The 19,653-nt window shown below is 49.6% G+C and overlaps 1 protein-coding gene across 1 annotated transcript in view; it reads left to right on the forward strand.

The window, feature by feature from the left end:
* Positions 1 to 507: 507 nt before the first annotated feature.
* LOC149367246 (alpha1,4-N-acetylgalactosaminyltransferase 2-like) overlaps positions 508 to 19,653 on the forward strand; it is a 27,147-nt gene continuing 8,001 nt past the window's right edge. The window contains exons 1-2 of the mRNA XM_089554704.1: positions 508 to 593; positions 8,987 to 9,055. The gene's annotated coding sequence lies outside the window, so the exon portion shown is untranslated. The remainder of the gene's footprint in view (positions 594 to 8,986; positions 9,056 to 19,653) is intronic.

A 19,653-nucleotide genomic window follows, 5' to 3' on the forward strand; every position in this document is an offset into this window, starting at 1 on the left:
TTTCTTTGAGGATGGTAAGCTGTCTTCTTTCCGTGGCTAGTGCCACTGACTCAAAGTGCATCATGCGTTATTGCCGCCGTGAACGCAAATGCCGTGGTAAGTTGCAGTTCTATTAATCGCGAGATGTTGCTCGGGAATGGCAACCTGGGCCAAGTCCCACCAATGGTAGCACCCGCCGTAGGCATCGCTTAACCACTGCACCAGTGCGCTAGGAGTGGTATGAGGAGTCCCAGGGATCTATGAATGTAAACTAAAGAATGAGCGATTCCGAATATGTGGGCATTAACGCATTATCGCTATCCGAGCAGCTGCCCTCCGTGAATAATAGATCTGAAAAACGGAAGCCGAGGTGGAAACCGAAGTGCTAGCGCAGCTTATTCGCATTTGGCCGACCAAAGCAAATCGACCATCATTTTTCTTTTCCATGTCGTGTGGTTGGCGTAACCGTCCAGGAGACAGTTTCAAGTGCCGTTACCGGAAAATGAATAACTTCAACCGTTGGCGAGTTGTCTTGGTCTCAGCGTTTGCTTTGGTACTTGTCTGCAGCAGTGTTCACTGGGGCTGGACACCTGGCCTGCGGAAGAAGCACACATGTAAGTTCAATACTAGTAGTTCATAGTTTTACGAGAGGGACGAAGACTGCAGACAAATTTAGGCAATGCCGATTCTTTGCTGAGTGCTACCACCTCGAAACTCTCCTGGGGTCTTCTTTCATGGAAATTTAGTGCATGCTCCTTCCCTTTTTCTTTTTTTTTTTGTTTTCCAAAGACATATGAACTCGAGTTGAAAGGCGAGCAAAAATAAAATCATTACTTCTTATGCGTCCCGTTACAAAGAAATCAAATGTAACACTTTATAACAGGGAGGGCTTTGAGTAATACTTACAAGTTGGCTTGTTAAGGGTCTCATGTTCCAGAAAACTGTGCTGTTGCATCTTAAAACTCCATCTTAAAACGGAGGCGAAACACAAAAGGCGCCTGCGTGCCATGTGATCCCCAAGTGGTCGAAATTTTTCCGGAGCCCTCTACTACGGCACCTCTTTTCTCTTTCTTCTTTTCCTCCTCCTTTCTCTTAGGGCGAGGTTCATGTGTCCACCGATTGTGAGACAATTTCTGCGCCCTTCTCATTCCTCACAAACCAAGTTAGGCGAACATATGCCTGCAAATTGTAAACAAATCAAAGCTGCAAATCAAAGCTGCGATATCAACAAACAGGGTAAGAATGGGCAAGCGCGCTCTGCAGCGCTCATTTTAAACTCGCCAGAGGTCTTTCAGATAATGCACCTCAAACACCGGCTACAATCCCGAACGTTGTAGAAAATGCTGCGTCTAATCACAACAGATCTGCAGATTCTTCGCATTTGGCCCTCAGTGGATTCTCTAAAAGAGCAGCTTGTGCTAGCACCGCCGTAAACACCGTTATTCCTGAGATGAGCTCTGAAAGGCGCCATGACGCAGGAGGATGTGCTGACTAGTGTTTTACGATGCCGTTTGTAACCCTCCTGCTTCAGGACAACGTGTAAGGCAGTCGGTCCCCTCTGCGATTAGTCCCGGACCGTTACGTTGGAAAGGGGTTGACAAGAGCCAGTCAACGCTAGTGTTTCTCATCTCGTATAGGATTCATGAGCCTTATTGGCCTTGTCCCGGATAGCTTTCAGTGCTTACCATCTCGGCAGGTTATACCCCAGTGTGCAAGGCAGGCGACTTGTCTTGGCCTGGAGTATCTGTCCTGAATTTAGCGAAGCGTGGAGCTGTGTGATTGGGGATGCATTTTGCTGCTCGTCAGGGTGGTTTAAGTTCGTGCGTAGTAGTATTGGGAAGAGCAGCTTCTCCCATGGGAAGCAAAACAAATTGCAGTTACAATGAGAGTCTTGAGGACTTGCGTTCACGAGTATTCCGTAGTACTTATATGGTACTCAACCGCGAAGACAAGACTTCGTGTGGGTCGCTTATCTTCATGATTTCTTGCTTCATGCTTTGTGTCTGCTTACCTAGATTGCCAGGTAGCGTATTTTTTTATCTAGGTGATGGCTGAAAATTTTAAATGTTTTATTTCAGATTCTCTTACCAGCACTACCAGGCGTCTGCTCCTGAGCTCTACATTGAAGAACAAAAGCGGGATAAAAGGTCAGTGCAACTTGCTGCGCCCACAAGTATCGACCAAGATGGCGCCCGTCTGAGGTGCAGAGTGTACCGAACTTTGTGACAGCTATAGCAGCGTCGTGGTAAAGATTGCATTTTAATATGTTAAGGTGCTGATTGGAGAACAGAACCGCCGAATCACCGGCATTAACTCTAGAGTATGACACATTTAAAGGGCAACTCCAGCGATTTTTCGATGTTCATCGATCGAAATGAAATTTTAAGACTTTATTCTTTATGGTAGTGTGATATCTCATGTAAAATTTCGCACCTGAAAGCGGCGTAGTTTTTTCGCAAGCGAGTTTTGAAGAAAAGCGCTCCTCGACGCGAGCGGCACCCATTGATCGAGCAACTTCTACAGGCCACCCTGTACTGTGACGTCACTGGCGGGGTGGCGTGTCAAGTTGGTCGGGCGCGCGCTGGCGTTGGCAGTGTAGGGGAAAACTGAAAATTGATTTTGAGGAAAGTAAATGACGCAGTAACGGACACCCGAACCGGGACGTAAGGGAGGAGTGAAAGAAGACAGGAAGAAAGAGGTGCTGTAGTGGAGGTCTCCGGAATTATTTCGTCCACCTGTGCAATTTCGCGCCATCTCAACTTGCCTGATGGGATGTGTACGCCAGAGTGATGGGTCACGGCAACTTCTGATCTGCTGTGGGCTGCACAAATTCTTCATCTGTGACAACGGGCGTGATCTACCATAGGTTTCCTAGCGATAAGAACCTTCGCGACAATTGGGTGCGAGCTGCCCGGCGTGTCAACTGGTCTCCGAGGAAGCATTCGCGCTTGTGCTCGGAACAGTTCGCGCCAGATTGCTATGAAGACAGCGTGTACCTCAGAGGGAGCTTTGGACTCGCTAAGGCTTCGTTCAACCGGGGCTTGAAGGCAGATTCTGTGCCAACGTTATTCGAGTACAACCGCCCATCGCAGCGGCCAGCTGCACGAAGCGCGGCCGTCAAGAGGAAGCGGACCACGGAGAGCGCGCTTAAAGTATGTTGGATTGTAGGACTGTAGCTGGCGTGAATTCACTTCCAAAAGCTCGCCGTCGAGACAAAGCTTCGCAAAGAGAGGACTTTTGGTTATGCATTCCCCTGTAAGGACGTTGTGCACCGCGGCAACGTTTCGGCAGCAGATTCTTTCATCACGCTGGGTCGGCCGGCACTCGCCACACCAACAGCTATCAGCGGGAACATCACGTTAACTTTTGTTTTGACTACTGTGTCACAAATGCATGCACGAGAAATCACTCAAATACTTACTTCTCCGAGTTCAGACCGTCTCCGTGCTGCAGGTGACGCGGCCTGTGGTGTGACTCGGCTGGCTCGCGCGGCGGTGGATCATACCTGAAAGGCGACGCGTCCAGTCTGAAATCGTCGAATGAGTCGTCTTCTAAAGACTCGCTGGTCTAGGAAAAGCTGTTCTCCGCGCTTCAGCCATGTCGACAGCGCGGCTCCGAACTTCGCAGCGCGGCGAACCCGCTAATGACGTCATAGTCAATACCGCACTAAGGCACCTTTTCGGTTTCGGTTTTGCGGTTTCGGTTTCGAGTTTTGCGTTTTTTACTGTTTAAAAATTATTTTGTGGTTGCTTTTGAAAACCGTGTATCGTACACATTACAGGAGGTTCTTAGGAACACAAAACAGCCATTAACTTAAAATGGCTGAAAAATCACCGGAGTTGCCCTTTAAGCACACGAGATCACCTAAATAAAATGAAGTCCCAAGACGCCGAAAAATTGTGATATCGGTCATCTTTTGATCTTGAGTAAGACCGTAGCATATAAATAGGTACGTGTAAAATGTAGTACGGTATGTTCTAGTTTAGCAAAGAATTGCGGCACCATAACCCCAGATTTTCAGAAAGTATGTTGCATTATTAATGAACAGTCGACCCTGCATGGCATCACTGGAGTCCGGCTTGGACCGGCGGCACCAACCCAGCTCCGGTTCTGTAAATTCAGACAGGTGCGTGGCCCGGATGGAGTCAACATGTGCACGTGATATTCATTTACTGCTTTTAAGCACACACCATGAGTAGAAAACAAATTCAGCCGAATGTCCTGTGCACCTGACGCTCGAACTCTGCGCTCAAATGTGGTTTACCCCAACAAGCTACATCCAGACTGCAAGGTTATGAAGGAATTGATAACAAATATTGGTGCTGGAATGCCCGCCGCGAAGCATATGAAGGTAGGCAGTACATCTGAGCCCGCATGGGTCAACACTTACTAGCGTGTGACCAAAAAATTCGGGGGGGGGGGGGGGGGGGGGGGGGGCACTTTGTTGACCTAAAGTGCGGTGAGGCGAAAGCCTTAAGCGCGGTGTTGCTGCTTGTGTCACAGATGTGTTGCTAAGATATTAAGCTTCACCTCTAAGAGTGAAACTCAACAGCGTCTTGCAACGCTGCCAGGGAGTCCACAGAACGCCATCGCCCGTTCGGTTCTACGCTTTGCTCGTCGGTAAATTGGTTTTTGAGGGAAGGAAATTATTTGTCTCGCATATCTGGGTGGACACCTTAACCTCGCCGTAAGGGAAGGGAGGAAGATGGGAGTGACCGAAGACACCGTATTCAATAGACGCGTCTTAGTTCATTACAAACCATCGATCTGGCACGGCGGAGTGGTAGCGTGCTCGACTCGCACTCCGGAGACCGGTGTTCGATACCCGAACTCGACCAATTTCCTATTCGGTTTTATTTATTTATCTCGCCTGACAAGAAGGGTTAATTAGCCTAATTGGGTAATTAAGCAGTTAAGTAAACTAAGTCCCACTTACTTGGAGCATCACTTTACGATCCCTTTAAATGGTTGCATGGTTACTAGCCAAAGTACAATTGGCCCCGTTTGAAATTCGCGCACTGTGAGGTTACGACCATTTCGACCAATTGAAAAAGCGTGACATTTCTGTCGACAACTCCTGCATACAACGATGAGGCATTAAAGGCTTCCGCCTTAATGCAACCGCTGGGATGCCTCTGTTAACAGCTATATATAACATAACAGCTGCTTAGCCGATATCCTTGACTTCACAGTGCTACAAAATTCGACACATTTTCGGCGAACTGGTGCGGCGCGGGGAAATCTCGCCAGCGCACTCCGTTAGAACGGCGAAGAAACCACAGAGAGCGCCTAACATGTGTGTGTTGCTGCGCTTTGCACTTCACTCGTCGGCGCGGCGCTTAAAGGGATACTGAGGCGGTTTTCGAATCAGCTAACCTTCTAGGGTTTTGAAGTACTGTCATTGCTGATCACGTCTGTGAAATTATTTTTTCGATTTTGGCTATAACAGTGGCGCAATCACCAATTAAAAATGCGATGTTTAAATTTCCCGCGCCCCGCGCGAGCGCAGGAGAGGGGAACAGCGGAGAGGGAAACCTCCTCCATGTCGGCCAGCGTGACGTCATGTTGAGGAGCCGGGGATGCTTCGGCGCACCCGAGTGCGCTTTCAGCGCGCGTTGTTTCTCGTGCTGCATGCGTTGTTCCTCGTACTGCGTGCGTTGTGACGTACAAAGCGTGTCAGCCGACCTTGAGAATCAGATTCAACGGGTACTACTCTGCGTTCGTGTCCACGAACAACTACGGCCGCAACTGTGTCGTCTTCCACTGTGTCGTCTTCCACTGTTTTCCGCAAGATCACAAGCTCGCAGCGCAACCGCTCGCTGCTGTGACGAAGAATTCAAGCCGACTAAAGCAAGCTTACTCTGCTCGAAACACTTTCGTAAGAGCGGCTACAGGCAGAGCTTGTCCTAGTGTGACCTCTGGAGATTTCTGTCAAAAAGGCGCGGCTGAACCATGACACAGTTCCATCGATTTCCTCGCGCATGAGAGGCGTGTCACCATTCCGAAGAAGCGCCTCTTTTAAAAGTAAAAACATGCTCATTTAGCCCCTGAATAGAAACCTTATAGAGGCTTAAGCATGTGTCGCTCTCCTCAGCTTAGGTGCGGCCAGACCACCTGAGACGTGCTCAGCAAGGCTCGGTTAGTGATTTTATACTCGGTTCGACGTGTCCAAGCAAGCAAGCAACCAGGCAAGCAGAACAAAGCACAATAAAGCAAAGCAAGCAAGCATCAAAGCTCTTCATATGCGGCATCTCGTTTAATCCTAGCTAAGCCATTAAAATGAAAGCGTTCGACGTTGATTTCGGATGCAAATTTATGAGAGAAATGAATGCCAACCAAGTTTTTGCAAAAAACACCGGAACCTTACTCGGTTTCTTCATCAAGTTGTGGCAGCGGGCGAGTTACAGTTAGCTTGGCTTTTAAACACACATATAATTGGCAACTACTTCACTGAACCTAAACTGCAAATCTAGGAAGGGCGAACATTTCCGAGGCAGCGATTAATATTTTCTGGCATCTGCTGAACGCGCCAGGAGTGAAGCGTATTTGTGCGCGTATATGGCTTGGTTTCCAGCGCACCATGATTGCGTCACTATCATGTGGTCACATGCCTCGCAGTGCTTGGCCACTGAGCTTCGCTAATTTTGACACCAACTTTGTGCTCCTTCATCGTTTCCTTGAAATACTTTCTTGCCCCAACCTGCAACGCCGGGTACTGAGAACAGGATTTTTTGTACACAGTGCTTTGGGCCTTTTCTTTAGGATGACGCTCTTCCGGGCGAGCCAGGAGGCGTCCGGTGGTGGTAATTGACTTGAGTATTGTTCGCACCCCTTCCTTTCCGAGAATACGAGCCGAGGTTGTGCTGGCACCTTTTACGCATGGTCTGCATCGCGTCTTTGACGCTGGCGTATGCTTGTGCTAGGCATAGAATTTTTTGCTTGTGTCTTTTTTGGTTTCAGGCGATACGTGGAATGAGCAAACTGTAGTATCCTTTTCTTCGGTGGTCAGTAAAAAAAAATACTCGCCGTATTCGCTTTTACAACGACACGGAAAGCTGCGATCTGCCCTCAACGCAGCGCCGGATCCGCATCGGCAGCTTCTCCAGTCCTCAAAGTGACGTCACGACCTCTCTTGACCAATCACGGGCGGCGGCGCGCCGCGCGACGTGCCCCGCGGCACAGGCCGCATATTTCGGCTATAAAAGGCAATTCGCGCTTGTTTTTGCCTTATTTGGATGCGATATTCCAGTATACAGCATGAAAAACTACAGTATGCCGCTGCCAGCCCGATTTTCAGAAAAAGTGCTTCAGTCTCCCTTTAAGGAAACATGTCCGCGCGCGCTGTCGAGGAATCGAGAAGGTTGGAGTAAATTCAACTCATGGCCGGAGCAGAGGGCGTAGCCTTGAGCATGTTGCTGAGCATGTTGCTGAGTGATGCCCTCTCCCCTTCGCTCGCACGCCGGCGGTGGCGCATCCCAAGAAGGTAGATTCCGGAAGCCGGTCTCCGCGCGCCTGACCAATGGAGACGCACGCCCGTCGTAGGTTAGGGCGCGGATCCCCTCACAGCTACCCTCCTTCCCTCTACGCATCCCTGTGGCAAATCAGTTTCATTAGGCTGGTCGACCTGCGCGGCCGGTGGACCGAAAGAACAAATTCGCAAAAGTCTGGTTGTACACGTCAAGCAGCTGGGTCTTTATGTCGGAAAGAAAAGTTTCCAACAAAAATGAATTCGAGTTGAAAGGCGAGAAAAATAAAATCATTACTTCTTACCTGTCCCGTTACAAAGAAATCAAATGTAACACTTTATAACAGGGAGGGCTTTAAATAATACTTACAAGTTGGCTTGTTAAGGGTCTCATGTTCCAGAAACCTGTGCTGTTGCATCTTAAAACTCCATCTTAAAACGGAGGCGAAACACAAAAGGCGCCTGCGTGCCATGTGATCCCCAAGTGGTCGAAATTTTTCCGAAGCCCTCTACTACGGCACCTCTTTTCTCTTTCTTCTTTTCCTCCTCCTTTTCCTTAGGCCGAGGTTCATGTGTCCACCGATTGTGAGACAATTTCTGCGCCCTTCTCATTCCTCACAAACCAAGTTAGGCGAACATATGCCTGCAAATTGTACACAAATCAAAGCTGCAAACCAAAGCTGCGATATCAACAAACAGGGTAAGAATGGGCAAGCGCGCTCTGCAGCGCTTATTTTAAACTCGCCAGAGGTCTTTCAGACATTGCCCCTAAAACACCGGCTAAAAACCCGAACATCGTAGAGAATGCTCCGTCTAATCACAACAGATCTGCAGATTCTTCGCATTTGGCCCTCAGTGGATTCTCTAAAAGAGCAGCTTGTGCTAGCACCGCCGTAAACACCGTTATTCCTGAGATGAGCTCTGAAAGGCGCCATGACGCAGGAGGATGTGCTGACTAGTATTTTACGATGTCGTTTGTAACACTCCTGCTTCAGGACAACGTGTAAGGCAGTCAGTCCCCTCTGCGATTATTCCCGGACCGCTACGTTGGAAAGGGGTTGACAAGAGCCAGTCAACGCTATTGTTTCTCATCTCGTATAGGATTCATGAGCCTTATTGTCCTTGTCCCGGATAACTTTCAGTACTTACAATCTCGGCAGGTCATACCCCAGTGTGCAAGGCAGGCGACTTGTCTTGGCCCGGAGTATCTGTCCTGATTTAGCGAAGCCTGAGCTGTGGGGTTGAGGATGCATTTTTCTGCTCGTCAGGGTGGTTTAAGTTCGTGCATACAAGAATTGGGAAGAGCAGCTTCTCCCAGGGGAAGCAAAACAAATTGCAGTTACAATGAGAGTCTTGAGGACTTGCGTTCGCGAGTATTGCGTAATACTTTTATGGTACTGAACCGCGAAGACGAGACTTCTTGTTGGTCTGCTTATCTTCATGCTTTCTTGCTTCATGTTTCTTGTCTGCTTATCTAGGTTGCCAGATAGCGTATTTTTTTATCTAGGTCATGACTGGAAATTTCCAAACGTTCCATTTCAGATCCTCTTACCAGCACTACCAGGCGTCTGCTCCTGAGCTCTACATTGAAGAACAAAAGCCGGATAAAAGGTCAGTGCAACTTGCTGCGCCCACAAGTATCGAACAAGATAGCGCCCGTCTCAGGTGCAGAGTGTACCAACCTTTGTAACGGCTATAGCAGCGTCGTGGTAAAGATTGCATTTTAATATGTTAAGGTGCTAATTGGAGAACAGAATCGCCGAATCACCGGCATTGATTCTAGAGTCTGACACATTTAAGCACACGAGATCACTTAAATAAAATGAAGTCCCAAGTCGTCGCGAAATTGTGATATCGGTCATCTTTTGATCTTGAGTAAACCCGTAGCATATAAATAGGTACGTGTAAAATAACGGTATGTTCTAGTTTAGCAAAGAATTGCGGCACCATAACCTCAGATTTTCAGAAAGTATGTTGCATTATTAATGAACAGTCGACCCTGCATGGTATGACTGGAGTTCGGCTTGGACCGGCGGCACCAACACAGCTCCGGTTCTGTAAATTCAGACAAGTGCGTGGCCCAGATGGAGTCAACATGTGCACGTAATATTCATTTACTGCTTTTAAGCATACACCATGAGTTGAAAACAAATGCAGCCGAATGTCCTGTGCACCTGACGCTCGACCTCTGCGCTAAAATGTGGTTTACCCCAACAAGTTACATCCAGACTGCAAGGTTATGAAGGAATTGAAAACAAAGATTGGCGCTGGAATGCCCGCCGCGAAGCATATGAAGGTATGCAGTACATCTGAGCCCGCATGGGTCAACACTTACTAGCGTGTAGGAAATTATTTGTCTCGCATATCTGGGTGGACACCTTAACCTCGCCGTAAGGGAAGGGAGGAAGATGGGAGTGACCGAAGACACCGTATTCACTGGACGCGTCTTGTGTTCATTCCAAACCATCGAGCTGGCATGGCCGAGTGGTTAGCATGCTCGCCTCGCACTCCGGAGACCGGAGTTCGATACCCGAACTCGACCAATTTCCTACTCGGTTTTATTTATTTATCTGGCCTGACTAGAAGGGTTAATTAGGCTAATTGGGTAATTAAGCAATTAACTAAACTAAGTCCCACTTACTTGGAGCATCACTATACGATCCCTTTAATTGGTTGCATGGTTACTAGCCAAAGTACAATTGGCCCCGTTTGAAATTCGCGCTCTGTGAGGTCACGACCATTTCGACCAATTGAAAAAGCGTGACATTTCTGTCGACAACTCCTGCTTACAATGATGAGGCATTAAAGGCTTCCGCCTTAATACAACCGCTGGGATGCTTGTGTTAAGCAGGCTAATATTGTCTTCATTCCGGATGGTACCGCGTTAACCTGCTTTGAAAACCACGAAGCGTCCTTGAATAGCTGGGGCGGCTTCGTGGAAGGGATCCGCAACTGCTTCGTGGATACCGCTGCCAAAAGGAAATGCGCTCAGCAGACTGCTCCAGAGAGCGCAAGTGCCTGGTGAGACGTGCACGACAAACGTAGAGGAGGTACTGAAGGTCTGAAAAGTAGTTAACCCGCGGACGTCCGAAGAAGACATGTTGGCCATCTCCTGAAGGGCATCGGAGAGGACTACAGCTTTCGTATTAGTCTACACAACTTGGAATCTGCTACGGAGATCAAGCACTGCCGCACATTTGAAGCTCTTAAGCTACTTTTCATTACTCAGAAGTTCAGCCGATTGCCCTAGCGTGATCACCGTCGCTAGCATGGATTTCCATGAGCCTGTGGATGCTGTGAATCTTCCTGACGTCATCCACCAATTTGTCCGTGAAAAACTCTCCCGGCATTAAGATTTGGGCGCTGCAGTGAAGCTCCCTCTCAGAGCAGTTCTCTGCAGGCAGCTCCGGCCCAGTGGTACTCTCATTGAAGTTTGTCCAGCCACGCCTCCACCTGTGAGCCTCGGATTGATTCCAACTAGTCTGCTCGTATCACCCGCTCCTACCGTATTGGGGTCAGCTTGCCCCAACGCCACCAGCGGCTGGCGCACGATGGCCGCGTCGAACGTGGCCACGAGGAGTGTTATCCCTAGCGTACTCGCGACTAACCAGTTTCTGCCGCTGTGGTCTAATCGGACATATCCAGATTTTTCTGTCTCCGAGGGCAGATTTCCCGCTACCAGCGCGAGTGGTCAAACGCTCGCCGGAGTTGAGTGCGCGAGTTCCTGACCTTATCTTTAAGTCTTTACGAGGCCCCTACCGTCACGGATCCACTTCCCTGCCTCTGACCGGAGCCTGAAGAGCCCCTCCCCCCCCCCCCCTCCCCTTCAAGCTCAGGACGATCGCCATATGCCCGACGTCGTTCACGGCCACTGGAATACAAGCAGGTGTGGCCGACGGAGGCACTGCCGCATGGTAATCAACATTGTCAATTCCTCTGACCGTCGTTACGTTAGAGAACTGTCTTGAAGTTTTAGTGGACGGTATTTGTGTTATGGCCTTGGTGGACACTATAGTACCGCAGTGTCGATTAAAGGTTTAGCTTTCGAGAAATACCTATGCCGTAAAATATTATTCGGTTCGGATAGTGCTCTGGTACTCTGTGGTGTAGGGGGAGAATGATTGGTTCAATTAGTATTTGCTTTATAAATGTAGTGATCGCTGGCCAGGCGTTTCGCACTGAATATTGCTACACACGATATAATCCTAGGTAATTACTTTTTTTGCACCAGTGCGCGGCCTCTCTAGACTTCCGGAGTGAGTTAATATCATTAACTTCCGGTCTTCGGTCGGCTTTCATAGCAGACTCACAGCTGGATCCCCAAACGTTTTCTTTCTCCGAAGACACCGTCCTTGCAGCGATGTCTGCCATATTCGTCCCAGTTGTGCCCTGGAGCAAGGTTTCTGATGTCTTCGACGCTGTGGCGGAGCCTTCTTCCCTTAAGTGCGCGATGGAAAGTGCGTTAGTGCTCCGAAGCGTCATTCATGTGAGCCATGCCACTATTTGGAGTGTTAGTCATTCCAATCAACCTGGTGTGTTGCAGCGTGGTTTAAAACTCACCAGCTTTCTTGAACGCTTTTTTCTGCCGGTTGCAACGCTTAATGACAAACTTTCCCAACCAAATAGACGCCGCGACCTGACCGAATCTAAATTCCTGGCCATGGTCAACAAATCCCTACCCAGCAAAGACGCCAGGATTTTGGTGGCCGTTCTTTTTAAGCACGCGGACGTGTTTGACCTCGTTTGCGTCAACCACCGCCGATTCCAGCTTCCCGCACAAATCACATGATAAATAGCGCATCTGCACAACCGATTAGACAGAAGCGACACCGCGTCTCAGCTTCAGAACGTCCGATATTTGATAAACAAGTCCGTGGCATGTTGCACCGAGGCACTATTCAGGAATATTCAAGCCTTAGGGCACCTCCAGTGATTCTCGTCAAAAAGAAAGCAAGCACGTACCCGCCGCGGTGGCTCAGTAGTTAAAGGGAGACTGAAGCACTTTTTCTGAAAATCGGGCTGGCAGCGGCATCCTATAGTTTTTCATACTGTATACTGGAATATCGCATCCAAATAAGGCAAAAACAAGCGCGAATTGCCTTTTTTAGCCGAAATATGCGGCCTGTGCCGCGGGGCACGCCGCGCGGCGCGCCGCCGCCCGTGATTGGTCAAGAGAGGTCGTGACGTCACTTTGAGGACTGGAGAAGCTGCCGATGGGGATCCGGCGCTGCGTTGGGGGCAGATCGCAGCTTTCCGTGTCCTTGTAAAAGCGAATACGGCGACTATTTTTTTTTACTGACCACCAAAGAAAAGGATACTACAGTTTGCTCATTCCACGTATCGCCTGAAACCAAAAAAGACACAAGCAAAAAATTCTATGCCTAGCACAAGCATACGCCAGCGTCAAAGACGCGATACAGACCATGCGTAAAAGGTGCCAGCACTACATCGGCTCGTATTCTCGGAAAGGAAGGGGTGCGAACAATACTCAAGTCAATTACCACCACCGGACGCCTCCTGGCTCGCCCGGAAGAGCGTCATCCTAATGAAAAGGCCCAAAGCACTGTGTAAATCCTGTTCTCAGTACCCGGCGTTGCAGGTTGGGGCAAGAAAGTATTTCAAGTGGACGATGAAGGAGCACAAAGTTGGTGTCAAAATTAGCGAAGCGCAGTGGCCAAGCACTGCGAGGCATGTGACCACAAGATAGTGACGCAATCATGGTGCGCTGGAAACCAAGCCAAATACGCGCACAAATACGCTTCACTCCTGGCGCGTTCAGCAGATGCCAGAAAATATTAATCGCTGCCTCGGAAACGTTCGCCCTTCCTAGATTTGCAGTTTAGGTTCAGTGAAGTAGTTGCCAACTATATGTGTGTTTAAAAGCCAAGCTAGCTCCAACTCGCCCGCTGCCACAACTTAATGAAGAAACCAAGTAAGGTTGCGGTGTTTTTTTTGCAAAAACTCGGTTGGCATTCATTTCTCTCATAAATTTGCATCCGAAATCAACGTCGAACGCTTTCATTTTAATTGCTTAGCTAGGATTTAACGAGATGCCGCATATGAAGAGCTTCGATGCTTGCTTGCTTTGCTTTATTGTGCTTTGCTCTGCTTGCTTGCTTGCTTGGACACGTCGAACCGAGTATAAAATCACTAACCGAGCCTTGCTGAGCACGTCTTAGGTGGTCTGGCCGCACCTAAGCTGAGGAGAGCGACACATGCTTAAGCCTCTATAAGGTTTCTTCAGGGGCTAAGTGAACATGTTTCTACTTTTAAAAGAGGCGCTTCTTCGGAATGGTGACACGCCTCTTATGCGCGAGGAAATCGATGGAACTGTGTCATGGTTCAGCCGCGCCTTTTCGACAGAAATCTCCAGAGATCACACTAGGACAAGCTCTGCCTGTAGCCACTCTTACGAAAGTGTTTCGAGCAGAGTAAGCTTGCTTTAGTCGGCTTGAATTCTTCGTCACAGCAGCGAGCGGTTGCGCTGCGATCTTGTGGTCTTGCGGAAACAGTGGAAGACGACACAGTCGCGGCCGTAGCTGTTCGTGGACACGAACGCAGAGTAGTACCTGTTGAATCTGATTCTCAAGGTCGGCTGACACGCTTTGTACGTCGCAACGCACGCAGTACGAGGAACAACGCATGCAGCACGAGAAACAACGCGCGCTGAAAGCGCGCTCGGGTGCGCCGAAGCATCCCCGGCTCCTCAACATGACGTCACGCTGGCCGACATGGACGAGGTTTCCCTCTCCGCTGTTCCCCTCTCCTGCGCTCGCACGGGGCGCGGGAAATTTAAACATCGCGTTTTTAATTGGTGATTGCGCCACTGTTTTAGCCAAAATCGAAAAAATAATTTCACAGACGTGATCAGCAATGACACTACTTCAAAACCCTAGAAGGTTAGCTGATTCGAAAACCGCCTCAGTATCCCTTTAAGGCGCTCGTCTGCAGAGCCGGAGGTCGAACTCGGGCGAGCAGTTGGAGTGGGTTAGTCTCTGGGTCCACCTCCCTCCCCCCCTCCCTCCTTAACCGAATCCGTCCTACAGCGGCAGGTAGAGGAGCTCAGGCACCAAAACCGAATTCTCACACACAAAAATCAAGAACTAGAAGCCAAGCAGGCCGGGCCGTCTGAGCTCATGCAGAACACTGACAGAGGATAGCGATGGCAGATCCTCCGTATCATCTTGTCTGACTAGCGCCTCGCGGCGGACCGCGGACACGGTGGTCGATTCGGCCTCCGTTGACACTGGTCGCTTCGAGGCCCTGGAGCGTAGAGCCGAGCAGTTGGAGGAGCGGGTGGCAGCGCTCCCGAACTAAATCATGATTAAGGTCCGCGACTGTTTTCAGGACACGTTCAAGTCCGCATTTGCTGAAATGCTTCCCGACATTACGGTCCAGGTGACTGACTCTGTCCTTGAGACGGTGCAACCTTGGGTCAGCTCCCAAATCAAAAATACTGTCTGCTGCGACCCCCCGCAACTGAACGTAAAACAGCTCCCCTACAGGCAGCGGAAGAAAGCGGTTCCGGCCCGATAGCCGCGGCGTTGATGCAGCCCCTACCTGGGGTCCCACCGGCCCCTGGACCAAGTGACTACCCAGCACCGTAATATTAAAAATATCAATATGACTAGCAAACCTTCTCAGAAAGCTAACAAATTAGAACCATTCCAAATCACTCAACGCAACTGCAAGGGCTTCAGAGCCTGGAAGAAACGGTCACACTTCCAGCTCTGCCAGCAGTGCCTCGGAGACATGCCGGCGCTTCTTGCTCTGCAAGAGCCCGGTAATGATGCGAAATTCTCTGGGTATAGCTCGTTTCAGAGGAGTCTCTCGACCTGCATCCTGGTGCATAAAGCATACGCAGCGAATCAGGTTGATCTTCACCTGGAGGCTGAGTAGGAAAAATTACGAGGGACTTTAGCGGCTAAAGTAGTGAAAGGCGAAAGCCTGAGTGCTGCATTCTGCTACGCGATTGCTCACTGCACATTTTGTTGGCGCATTAATTAACTGCCAATTAATGACGCTTAAGCTTCGCCTTTAGGAGTGGAACGCGACAGCGTGTTGTAGCGCTGCCACGGAGTCCAAGGAACGCCACCACCCGTTCGGCGCGGTGCGTTGCCCTTTGAACGCAACGCTTTTTGAGGAAAGGAAAGGGGGCTGTAATTCTCTGTCATCTCGGTGGACACCTGAGCCGCGCTGTACAGGAAGGGAGGAAGTGTGAGTGAAAGAAGAAAGAGGGGCCGTAATGAAGAAAATGAAAATTGCATTTTAGGAAAGGAAATTAGGCATTAACTGTCTCACATATCTCAGTAGACACTAGTCGGAAATTGTATTTGAGGAAAGGAAGTTGCGCAGTAACTGTCTCACATATTTCGGTGGGCACCCGTCAAAATTCTCGCGCGGTGACGTCACGACAATTTGGACCAATCTGAAACGCGGACAAATACGCCTTGCTCGTCGGTAAATTGGTTTTTGAGGAAAGGAAATGTATCTGTCTCTCATATCTCGGTGGACACCTAAACCTCGCCGGGAGGGAAGGGCGAAGGATGGGAGTGAGCGAAGACACCGTATTCACTAGACGCGCCTTTGTTCATTCCAAACCATCGAGCTGGCATGGCGGAGTGGTAGCGTGCTCGACTCGCACTCCCGTGACCGGGGTTCGATTCCCAAGCTCGGCCAATTTCTTACTCGGTTTTATTTATTTATCTGGCCTGACTAGAAAGGTTAATTAGACTAATTCGTTAAGTAAACAATTAACTAAACTCAGTCCCACTTACTTGGAGCATCACTATACGATCTCTTTAATTGGTTGCATGGTTAGTAGCCAAAGTACAATATGCCCCGTTTGAAATTCGCGCACAGTGACGTCATGACCGTTTCGACCAATTGAAAAGCGTGACATTTCTGTCGACAGCTCCTGCTTACAACGATGATTAATGGCTTCCGCCTTAATACACAATGTCCGGGTTCTGCCTCTCAGGCGCCGCGACCCGTCAATACATGTACTCAACGTATACTGACCCCCGCATAAGCCACGCGTTACTTTCAGCGCAATTTTCTATCCTGGACTCAAATTGGCTACAATGAACCCCTGGTAATCGTCAGGGATTACAGCGCCCCCAGCCTTCACTGAGGCTATCACTTCGAGGAAGTCAGGGGACGCAAGCTGGCGGAGCTCATCTCCACCATTCGTCTTACGATGCTCACGGATCAGGCTTGCCCTGTACGTGTCGGCAGTCGGTGACCCGTGACACGTCTCCTGATTTATCTCTGGTTATTAAGCATGAAATGCTTTTAGCTCCCGTTGTCGGCATTGTGGTGACGTCACGCCGAGACCGAGAGCCATCATCCGGGCACGGAATTCCACTCATCCGGGCTCTGAAACGAGAACATCCGGGCACCGTACGAGACCCAACGAGTTTCAACGAGACTCTCTAAGCCCTCCTGCGGGACCGGCATACAAGCGCCGGTTGCTCTCCAAACGAGTCACAAAAAATAACTGCTGCCAGTGTCTTCTCAATGTTTATCAAGATATCAGTCGACCTGTGCATTTGATAATGCACGGAATTATAATTTCCGATTTCTAATAACGCGTGGAAAAAGCACATACATTCACATTCATTTATTCCACATTTATTCTGGTACAGAAAAAATGTGAGGGCAAGGACTAAAAGCTGCTAGTTAAGCAGCTTGCCACAATACACTTCGTTGTCATACGTGATCTGTTAGGGGCTTTGAGAGAAGGCCGCTTAGAGAAAGAGGGAGAGAAGGGCTTTCCGCGGAAAACTTTCGCTCCCTCCCCAAGGATGGCGCTGCGGTCCCACACTCACGCATGTAAAAGACCGGCCGCTTGGCCTTCAAGCCCTTTCCCCCTCTGGCAGGCATATGTATACACGCTCGCGGAGTATTCGAACGCGCTGCATATACATTCTTGTCAGGCCTGCGTCTGGTCGTGTCCGCGTACACTTCTGCATCGTCCTGGATTTCAATGCCGCCACCGTCACAGCTGCTTAAGCCGAGCAATGGAGCCTGTGTTAGGCCCGTAAACATTTCATGCTTACTCTACTCTCGGTTACGGGAGAGGCGCAATTTTAGAACCTGGGGGATTCCCTAGGCAGCGACCACTGCCTTCTCCGCATCACGCTTTTGGCGAAGGCAGCCCGCAAAAAATGGGGACAGGCCAAAATAACCAATTAGCAGCAATTTCGAACTCAGGACATCCCCCGTACTATTCTCCGACGGCTATGCGGAGTGGGCAGCAAAGGTCACCAACCAACAGAAACAACGCACGCAAAGACTTCACACCAGCGACGAGATCCCCGCAGTGGACAATCACTTCCTGCATCTGTGGGAGGCGCGCCGGAGCTTAACAAAACGGTGGAAGAAGCAGAAGACGAATCGCAAGCTTAGAGCTCGTATTGCACAACTTACGGAGCAGGCTGCGGCATATGCCGCCCAGCTCACAGACACCAATTGGATAGAACGCTGCAACTCGGCAGCGCGTCAGATGAGCTCGAAGGAGACTTGGCGTCTCTTACGCAGCCTCATCGACCCTAGTATTATTTCTACCACGAACACTTTTGATCTTCATTCGGGGGCAGTATTCTTTAAGGCCGCAGAATTTTAAGCTTTTTGCTAGCACACAGTGCACTCAATAACCTTCAAGTATCCAGCAGTACTACAACTTCCAGCTAATTTCTTTGAAGGTGTAAAAAAAAAACATAGAGCTTTAAGAACGTGCGACTGAAGGGAGAGTATAGGTTTATATGCTTCATATTGTTTTCAGGAGAAAAAGTTGAATACCTTTTTTTTTTCGAAGACAAGCTTGCTTGCATGCAAAGTAGGCCACGGAAACTAAAAGCATAGGACTGCAAAGAAATTACGCGTGTCTACATCCGTTGTTTCCGTCCTGCATGTTCCTTTTGCGCTATTTTTCATCATGAACGTACACCAACTGCTCAACTTTCGGGAAAAAAGGAAGAAAATCAGCCACAGCCTTCGGGAACATGGCATAAATATGCTCTGTGAGCGCGAATTTCAGGAGCATTCTTGTCGCGTAGTTAGCAGGAAACACTTGGGTGGCCCGGCCGCTATCTAGCAGCGATAACCAAAGAATATCATAAATAAAATACAGCCCTGCACGGCCCAAATCCGATGACACATTTACCCCTTAATCAAATTGATGGGGTAAAAAAAATGTCTGAAGGGTTAGCTTGGTTGAGCCTGGCTGATTGCGAAAGCAATAACACCTCGCTGCGCTTGGTTCTGCTGGTTTCCTGTATAGTGCAACTCTGGTCACGACTTGGTTCTGCGAATATGGTTACCCGTATGGATTCACTCTGGACACATGGGTCTACTGTAAATGTGCTTTATTTAATCCGATGAACACGCTTTGATGATCCGTAAAGAAATGGCTTTTGACTCTGAACTTGTAGATGCACCCGCAGCAAGCCGGCGTGCTCGCCATTCTGCAGCATACGCACGGTGCTTCGCCAACCGTTGTTCCCTTTCTTCGTGTGTTTCTTCGGCACGGCGCCGTAGCTTGGCCACGGCACACCGTTCCAGCCTCGCCTTGTACGCATCCTCCGACATTGCACAGCACTGCGAGGAGCACAGCCGCAGCCCCGTTTTATCCCAGTCTAGCGAGCGCCCTCACTCGGCAGCTGCGCCGGAGTGAAGGATGAGCCTCCATCGATGAGACGAGTTGGGCCCCCACCTCTCCTCTTGTCGTGACGTCACGCGGTGACGTGGTAGCGCGCCGCACCTGCGCCGGAGCGAAGGATGAGCCTCCATCGATGAGACGAGTTGGGCCCCCAGCTCTCCTCTTGTCGTGACGTCACGCGGTCATGTGGTATCGCGCCGCAGCCTCGCCGGAGCGAAGGATGAACCTCCATCGATGGCAGAAAAGTGCACGCAGTATTGCTTTCGCAATAAATATTGTTCGGAAGAACAGAAATCTTTTGAAATCAGGAGTAAATCTGCTTTCATATTTGATGCAGTGGCCTTTCAGCAACCATTTGCGACGTTCCAAGCATCTTTGCGGGCCCCAAATTCAACACGAGCGCAGGAAGTGTCAATAGCTCTCGCTGCCGCCGATCCAAAATCGAGAACGGTTTTCACAGACTCTCTCCGTGCCTGTGGACACTATCTTGCAGGGGAAATATCACCTCTTCCCTCCGAGATTCTACGACGGGCTCCCGCCGATCCAA

The sequence above is a fragment of the Amblyomma mixtum genome, chromosome 1 (genome assembly GCF_055824585.1).
Source record: "Amblyomma mixtum isolate Tamu chromosome 1, ASM5582458v1, whole genome shotgun sequence".
In the NCBI taxonomy this organism is placed as follows: domain Eukaryota; kingdom Metazoa; phylum Arthropoda; class Arachnida; order Ixodida; family Ixodidae; genus Amblyomma; species Amblyomma mixtum.